The sequence below is a fragment of the Carcharhinus amblyrhynchos genome, chromosome 18, assembly GCF_965287045.1.
Source record: "Carcharhinus amblyrhynchos chromosome 18, sCarAmb.v2.hapA, whole genome shotgun sequence".
NCBI lineage: Eukaryota > Metazoa > Chordata > Chondrichthyes > Carcharhiniformes > Carcharhinidae > Carcharhinus > Carcharhinus amblyrhynchos.
In genome coordinates this window covers 20,479,486-20,489,276 of record NC_137341.1, presented here as the reverse complement: position 1 = coordinate 20,489,276, position 9,791 = coordinate 20,479,486, and positions in this window count along the sequence as shown.

The window sequence follows — 9,791 nt, the reverse complement described above, 5'->3', positions numbered from 1 at the left end:
ATCATATGAGGAGTTGTGAAAACATCCCTACTTCTTCCCTTATGAAGGAAAGGTCATCAAAAAAGTAGCCAAAGATGTCTGGGCCTAGTACACTGTCTTGAAGAACTCTTGCATTAATGTTCTGGGGCTGAGATAGAATGGTCTCCAACAACCACAAGCTTGTTCCCTTGAGCTGGGTATGGCTCCAACCTATGGAGATTTTTAACCCCTATTTTCATTGGCCTCACAGTTATTCAGGTTTCTTAATACTACATTCAATCACATCCTGCCTTGATATTAAGGTCACTCTTCCCTTGCCTTTGGAATTCAACTCTTCATTCCATGGTTGGGTCAAGGCTGTAATGAAGTCTGGAGCCAGGCAGAACCAAAACTGAGCATTGACGTGCAGGTTATTGTTGAGTAAGTGGCACTTGTACTTGATAGCAGTATGGACAAAACTTTCTATTCAGTCACAGAATTGTTCCAGCACAGAAGATTGTATCTCCATTAGCTCCCCAGATAAGTAATTCCCTTACTGCCATTCTCCCACTTCTCGCTGTAATCCTGAACATTCTTCCTTTCTAATAACAGCCCCACCATCTTTTTCAACGCTTCAATTGAAGCTGCTTCCATCACACTCTCAGGAATCGCATTCCAGACCTCAAGTTGCATGAATTTTTTTTCGCCAATTATTTTAAATGTGTGTCCTCTTGTTCTTGATCCTTTCACGAGTGAGAACTATTTCTCCCTATTTGCTCTGTCCAGACACATCATAATTTTGACTACCTCTATCAAGTCTCCTCTCAGCCTTCTTGTCTCCAATCAATCTTCAAAACTGAAGTTCTTCATCGTTGGAACCATTCACCTTCATCTTTTCTGTATTCTCACCAATTCCTTCACCACCTTCGCTGATGACCGATAGTAGACTCATGGACCAGGTCAGGTCTCTTCTGCTTTTTGCGGACAGGATATACTTGGGCAATTGAAGTCCTTAAAGAGGGGTTTAAGGACGGGACTCCAGGATTTAGGACTTAAACTATTGAAGATACAATCACCAATGAAGTGATGAAAATTCAGAATTTGCATGATTCCAGAACGGAAGAAATATAGGAATGTAGGAGAGCTGAAGGAAATCACAGAGATAAGGAAATGCAAGGTAGGTAGGGATTTGAAAACAATGACCCTGAAGTTAAAATTAAGCAAAGCGAGGTAAATTGTTGTCACTGTATGGAAGGATGCTGCCCGTGGAAGTACAAGTATAAGCAAGGAACAAATCCAAGCAGACAGATCAGGAAGCAGCGGGAGATAGTGGATCAGATTGCCAAGGAAATGGTCAATAACTAAAGTAGAATTGGGTGATTGCAGAACACTTCCATTCAAACTTCAAGTGTAACTTGAATTTCTACTTGCAGTCATTTTAATTTTCCATTCCGTTTCCACTCTGATCCCTTAAGCCATGGCCTCCTTTACTGTTCAAAGTTTTAGAAATTGCATCTTTCAATAAGCACTTCGTTGCCTTATAGAGTCATTGATGAGTTCAACAATTTCAGATCATAATTACTGCTATTTTGTTTCAGGACAGCAGATGCTGGTAATAATTCTGGTGTTGCTATTTACAGCTCCTCTAGACCCATCTTTTATTCTTCTACTTATCCCATTACCACCCAATCTTTTCTTGCAGCATGATCCACCTTTCCTCCAATGGGCTTTCCCTGTGTCGACCCTTCATGGTTTTGAGCACCTTTGCCAAATCTCCTCAAAGCAGGAAAACAACCCCACTTTCTCCATTCTATCTTCTTAGCCAAAATCGTTCATTCCTAGAATTATTCTTGTCAATCTTTTTTGCACCTTCTCTAAAGTTTGCACATCCTTCATAAAACATGGTGCCCAGAGCTATATGGGTCCAACTAGTGTTTTGTAAATATTCATCTTAATTTTCACAGCACAAATGCCCTTCACATACTATCAAATTATGTACCATATAGTAAACATGATTACTTCTAACACTTTTAATAAATTATAGGAGACAACTCTGATAGAAACCTGAAAGTAACCACTTAAAAAAGAACCTACAGTAGTACCCGTTTCCTGCTAATGACGCTGTTGAGTGACTCACTGCCGATCACTGATACAATTCTGCCACTTTCAGACACTTGGTGGTATTGCAGAGTTGATATCACCCACACAATAGCAAAATGATTATTCAAAGTAAGGCTAATTGGTTAAGTTAATTCACTGATTCAAAGAGACACTGAAGTCCCTCTATTACATTTATCCAATTGTTTTATAAATTATTCCAAGATTTTCACCTTCACTCGTCTGCCCAGAAGGAAGAATATTCCAAATGTTGGTTATCAAAGTATCAACAGGTGGCAACGAGGTGTCATTGTCCATCTGAAGCTGCATAGGGACCGTAGGCCCACTGTAACCTCAGCAGCCTCAGGAATTCATAAGCTCCGTAAGGTTCTGAAATACCATGTTAGCCTTTTTGTTAAATTAATAAAACTTGTAATTGGAGCAGTCTTTTATTCTTTTACTAAATCTATCATTTGACAGAGAAAGCAATAAAAACAGAAAATTCTAGAAATAAGAACATAAGAACATAAGAAATAGGAGCAGGAGTAGGCCATCTAGCCCTTCGAGCCTGCCCCGCCATTCAATAAGATCATGGCTGATCTGTCGTGGCTCAGTTCCACTTTCCCGCCCTCTCCCCATAACCCTTAATCCCCTCTCTTATCAAGAACCCATCAACCCGCTTCTTAAAAATATTTAGCGAGGCAGCCTCCACCACTTCAACGGGCAGAGAATTCCAGAGATTCACCACCCTTTGAGTGAAGAAGTTCCTCCTCAACTCCGTTCTAAACTGCCTCCCCTTTATCTTGAGGCTGTGCCCCCTAGTCCTACTGTCTTTTTTGAGCGGGAAGAGTCTCTCCACCTCTATCCTATCCATCCCATTCATCATCTTGTACGTCTCAATGAGATCTCCCCTCATTCTTCTAAACTCTAACGAGTACAAGCCTAGTTTATTCAGCCTCTCCTCATAGCTCAATCCCCTCAACTCCGGTATCAGCCTAGTAAACCTCCTCTGCACTCCCTCCAGGGCCAAAATATCCTTGCGCAGGTGCGGCGCCCAAAACTGCACACAGTACTCCAGCTGCGGCCTCACCAATGCCCTATACAGCTGCAGCAAGACCGCCCTACTTTTATATTCAATCCCCCTCGCTATGAAGGCCAGCATCCCATTCGCCTTCCTGACCACCTGCTGCACCTGCAAGCTGGGTTTTTGCGACTCATGCACAAGGACCCCGAGGTCCCTCTGCACCGTCGCCTGCTGCAGTTTTTCGCCACGTAAGTAATAGTCCTTCCTACCATTCTTCCTACCAAAGTGGACCACCTCACACTTGCCAACATTAAATTCCATTTGCCATTTCCTGGCCCATTCGCCCAGCCTATCTAGATCCTTCTGCAGACTCTCCACACCCTCCGCACAATTTGCCTTTCCCCCAATCTTGGTGTCATCAGCAAATTTCGACACCCTGCACTCGGTTCCCTCCTCCAGATCATCTATATAAATGGTAAATAGCTGAGGCCCCAGCACCGACCCCTGGGGCACCCCACTAGTCACCAACCGCCAATCCGAATAGCACCCATTGACCCCCACTCTCTGCCTCCTATTTGACAACCAATCCTCTATCCACGCTAACACCCTACCCCCAACTCCATGTCCCCTGACCTTCTGCAATAACCTCTTGTGAGGTACCTTGTCAAACGCCTTCTGAAAATCCAGAAAGACCACATCCACCGGCTCTCCTCTATCCACTGCCCTAGACACATCCTCATAGAACTCCAGTAAATTTGTCAGACACGACTTCCCTTTAATGAAACCGTGTTGCGTCTGCCCTATCAAGCAATTCCCTTCAAGATGCCTCGCAATTTCCTCCTTAATGACGGATTCTAACATTTTACCTACCACAGACGTTAAACTAACCGGCCTATAATTCCCCGCCTTTTGCCTGGCACCCTTCTTAAACAACGGCGTAACATTAGCCGTTTTCCAATCTTCCGGCACTTCCCCGGAATCCAGCGACGTCTGGAAAATAACCACCAAGGCATCCACTATAACCTCCGCCATTTCTTTCAGAACCCTTGGATGCATTCCATCCGGTCCTGGCGACTTGTCCACAATCAGCCCCTCCAGTCTGTCGAGCACCACCTCTCTAGTAACAGTAATGTCATTAAGACCCTCCAGTCCTATCACCTTTCCATCGCTAACACCCGGCAAATTATTCACGTCCTCCTCCGTGAAGACAGAAACAAAAAAGTTATTCAAGACCTTAGCCATTTCCCCATCCCCTACCACTAGGTCCCCTTTCTCATCCTCTAAAGGACCAACATTCACCCTAGCCAGCCTCTTCCTTTTTATATATTTATAAAAACTCTTGCTATCCTTTTTTATATTAAGTGCTAGCCCAGCTTCATAGCTTCTCCTACCCTCCTTTATCAACTTCTTTGTCAATCTTTGTTGACATTTAAACCTTTCCCAATCCTCTTCTCGCCCACTGCTCTTAGCTACTCTAAATTCCTCCGCTTTTAATTTAACACTTTCCTTCACAGTCTGGCAGCATCTGTAAAGGGATGAACATTTTGTTTCAAGTCAATGACTTTATTGTAGAACTGCTGAAGGTTATTGATCGGAAATATTAACTCTATTTCTCTCCCTTCAGATCAATTGATTATTTCTAGGATTTTGTGTTTCCATTTCGGATTTCCAGAATCTGTAATATATTGCTTTAGCATCAAAGAGAAATCCTGTTGCAACTCTTTGGTTAACCATTAGTCACCTAATGAGCCACTTATTTTTCTACATCACACAGAACACCCGAGGAGAATCAGCAGTAGCACAGCAACTATCTGTTACAGTACACTATTGGAGAATAACCTGTCTTTACACATTGCCTTTCATAACATCAGGATATCCCAAAACATTTTACAGCCAAGTAAATACTTGTGCAGTGTGATCACTGCTCTAATATAGCCAATTTATGCACAGCAAGGTCAAATAAGCAGCAATATGAAAATCAGATCTTTTTCTAGAAGTTGGTTGAGAGATAATTATTGGTCAAAATACTAAGAATAACTCCATTACATAGCTAATCCACTTAACACATTTTTGGACTGTGGGAGGAAACTGGATACCTGGAATTTGGGGAGAACTCCACCCAGACAGTCCCCAAAGGCTAGAATTGAACCCAGATCCATGGTGCTGTGGGGCATCAGTGCTATCCACCAGACAGGCAGGGTCACAGTTTAACATCCCATATGAATTTCCAGTAATAGAATTCTTACTTTAATATTAGATGAACACGTCAATAAAGCAATTACTGCACACTTAGATCCCATATCAAGGAAATAATCCAGAAATTATTACTTTTCAGATTCTGCTTTTTAGTTTAGCCCCTAGCTCCTCATACTCTCTAAGCATAACGTCCTTCCTAGTTCTATCTATGTCATTGGTCTCTAAGCAGACCACAACAACTGGATCTCCCCACTCCTACTGCAACCATCCTAACCCAGAGCCTAAGTCATGAACTCTTGCACCTGGTGGGCAATGCAGCCCTCTAGCCTCCCGCTCTTGGGTGCACAGGACTGTGTCTATTCCCCTCACTATATTGTCCCCTGCTTGAATGGTTTCTTGTACATAGTACCGTGATCAGTTTGCTTATCCAGCCTGCAGTCCCTACTCGCACCTGTATAGGCCGCAACAAACTTGACAATTGCAAAAACTGATGCTCCTCCTCTTCTACTGTTTTAATCCCCTTATTTGCCTCATTTGCAGCCACACCCTCCTGTCCGTTACACTGACCAAAGCAGAAAACCCAATCCTAAGGGGTGTGACCATTTCCTGGAATAAAGTGTCCAGGTAACATTCCCCTTACCTGATGTGTTGCAGCGGCAACTGCTCAGACTCCAGCTCATGACTCTGAGCCAAAGCTCCTCAAGCCCCGTACGGTTACTGCAGACATGTTTGCCCTGGATCACAGTGGCAGTCAGGAAATCCTACCTCCTGCAAATACAGCAAATCACCTGCCCTGTCAACCTTATTTAATCTTAATTAACTAACTAATTATGTTTTAATTAATTTTGAGCTAAATTAATGCTTCCTCTCACTCACTGCACAATTTGAACCTTAGTTATTCAATAAAAGCCACCAGCTAAGAATAAAAGAAATAATGGATTTACAGTGTTTCTTACTTCCCTTCTGCTAGTGTCTCTAAATTAGGTACTTTAGGGTTATTGAAAAGATAATGGGAAGAATTTTCCATCCCTTCCCACCAGCAGCATCTTCCAGTGCCACTGAAAGCAATCTTCGCAATAGGTTCCCCAGCAGCAGGACAAGTGAGCCACGCAAAACACCATAGACATTAGCAGGGTGAAAGAACCTGCTATGGCCAACGGCGAGTTGCCTCCACCACTGGGAAACACAAAGGGGCCAAAAAAAAACCCACCCTCTATTTTTCTATATTTCAGTTATTTACAAACAGTCCTTAACAGCAATTATTCACCAGTGAATTGATAGATGGCTTTCCTGAGAGGTCGCTGTTTTATTTTTTTTCTCTCTCAAAGTCAGTGCAAGCTGGAAACTGAAGGTGCATTCCTCCACAGGTCGCAACCAGGTCTGTCTCTTGGACACTGCTTGTCCTGCCTCCACATGAGTAAGTGAAGGCCCCAAGCCTGGATCTCTCTTTATCCTCTCTTCCTCAGGGCTCAAGTAGCTCTGCTTCTCTGTAGCTGCTTTTCCTGCCTTCCTCTGAGTAAGTCAAAAGATCTGTTTTGTCAAGTGGATGTAAAAAGTTCCATGGCATATTTTCAAAGTACAGCATAAGCTTTTCACCAGAGATCTATTTATTCCTCAACCCATTTTACTAAAAATTCGGTCTGTCATTGCCACACTGCATTTGGTGGAGCTTACAGTGCAGAAACTAGCAACCCCAGAAAAAAACAGTGACTATATTTTTAAAAAGTAATCAATTGGACGTTGATGCGAGAGGCAATGGCCTAGTGGTATTATTGCTGGACTATTAATCCAGAAACTCAGCTAATCTTCTGGGGACCTGGTTTAAATTCCCACCATAGCAGATGGTGAAATTTGAATTCAGTAAAAAAACAATCTGGAATTAAGGATCTGATGACCATGAAACCATTGTCAGTTGTCAGACAAACCCATCTGGTTCACTAATGTCCTTGAGAGATGGAAATCTGCTATCCTTACTTGGTCTGGCCTACATACAGCAATGTAGTTGATTCTCAATGTCCCATGAACAAGGGCAATGAGAAATGGGCAATAAATGCTAGCCAGCTAGTGATGCCCATATTTCACAAATAAATTTTAGAAGATGTTTTGTAACATCCTGGTGTTATAAAAGGTGTCTTATTAGAATCTATTTCTTCTGGTCGTAACACAATCACCGGATGGGTATTCACCTATTTACAATTTGCTGTGGAATTCCTTACCAGTCCTCTCTGCCTGCTCGATATGTTGTATGAAGAAAGGTATCATTGTGGGTATCTTCCTTGCCCAATCCTGATGGCATTGAACTCCCTCATTTTCAACCCTGTGAAGAAAGTGCACCAGTTTGTGTACTTTCAATAGAAAGTGTACAATAATTAGAAATGGTAACTGCTGATATATTGTTGCTGTAACACAGTTAACCTTTAGACAAATTGCATCTGCCATCTTATCTTTTCTGGTCCTGCATGAAAAGACCATAACTAAGATGCTGAGCCTGAATCAGAGAGAGAGAGAGACAGAGCAAGATTTGGGTCATAAAAATAAACAAGCCAGATTTAAAAGGTGAAGCAAAATAAATGACACGAAAAGTACTTTTTGGAAGGAACACAGAAGGTAAACTTGTTACAAACTAAACATTAATTGTGCTTGGAAATATTTAAAATAAATTAAAAGTAATTATTGTAGAATTAGGGACCTTGCGGTGAAGGATCCTCTTGGGGATAGTGATCATTGTATGGTGGAGTTTCTGGTGTAGATGGAGGAGAAAGTGGGTTCCCGGACACGCGTCCTTTGTTTGAACAGAGGGGAGTACGGTAGGATGAGAGAGGAATTGGCGAATGTGGACTGGGGGAGCGTGTTGGAGGGTAGGTCTGCTGAGGAGCAGTGGAGGATCTTTAAGGAGATCTTTCTTGGTGCTCAGCAGAAATTTATTCCGATGGTTAAAAAGGACCATAGGAGGAGAGGTAATAAGCCGTGGATAACGAAGGAGGTGAAGGAAAGTGTTAAATTAAAAGCGGAGGCGTTTAGAGTAGCTAAGAGTAGTGGGCGAGAAGAGGATTGGGAAAGGTTTAAATGTCAACAAAGATTGACAAAGAAGTTGATAAAGGAGGGTAGGAGAAACTATGAAGCTGGGCTCGCACTTAATATAAAAAAGGATAGCAAGAGTTTTTATAAATATATAAAAAGGAAGAGGCTGGCTAGGGTGAACGTTGGACCCTTAGAGGATGAGAAGGGGGGACTTAGTGGTAGGGGATGGGGAAATGGCTGAGGTCTTGAATAACTTTTTTGTTTCGGTTTTCACGGAGGAGGACGTGAATAATTTGCCGGGTGTTAGTGATGGAAAGGTGGTAGGACTGGAGGGTCTCAATGACATTACTGTTACTAGAGAGGTGGTGCTCGACAGACTGGAGGGACTGATTGCGGACAAGTCCCCAGGACCGGATGGAATGCATCCGAGGGTTCTGAAAGAAATGGCGGAGGTGATAGTGGATGCCTTGGTGGTTATTTTCCAGGCTTCGCTGGATTCCGGGGAAGTGCCGGAAGATTGGAAGGCAGCTAATGTTACGCCGTTGTTTGAGAAGGGTGCCAGGCAAAAGGCAGGGAATTATAGGCCAGTTAGTTTAACATCTGTTGTAGGTAAAATGTTAGAATCCATCATCAAGGAGGAAATAGCGAGGCATCTTGAGGGGAATTGCTTGATAGAGCAGACGCAGCACGGTTTCGTTAAGGGGAAGTCGTGTCTGACAAATTTATTGAAGTTCTATGAAGATGTGTCTAGGGCGGTGGATAGAGGAGAGCCGGTGGATGTAGTCTTTCTTGATTTTCAGAAGGCGTTTGACAAGGTACCTCACAAGAGGTTATTGCAGAAGGTCAGGGGGCATGGAGTTGGGGGTAGGGTGTTAGCGTGGATAGAGGATTGGTTGTCAAATAGGAGGCAGAGAGTGGGGGTTAATGGGTGCTATTTGGATTGGCGGTCGTTGATTAGTGGAGCGCCCTGGGGTCGGTGCTGGGGCCTCAGCTATTTACCATTTATATAGATGATCTGGAGGAGGGAACCGAGTGTATGGTGTCGAAATTTGCTGATGACACCAAGATTGGCGGAACGGCAAATTGCATGGAGGGTGTGGAGAGTCTGCAGAAGGATCTAGATAGGCTGGGCGAATGGGCCAGGAAATGGCAAATGGAATTTAATGTTGGCAAGCGCGAGGTGGTCCACTTTGGTAGGAATAATGGTAGGAAGGACTATTACTTACGGGGCGAAAAACTGCAGCAGGCGACGGTGCAGAGGGACCTCGGGGTCCTTGTGCATGAGTCGCAAAACCCCAGCCTGCAGGTGCAGCAGGTGGTCAGGAAGGCGAATGGGATGCTGGCCTTCATAGCGAGGGAGATTGAATATAAAAGTAGGGAGGTCTTGCTGCAGCTATATAGGGCATTGGTGAGGCTGCAGCTGGAGTACTGTGTGCAGTTTTGGTCGCCGCACTTACGCAAGGATATTTTGGCCTTGGAGGGAGTGCAGAGGAGG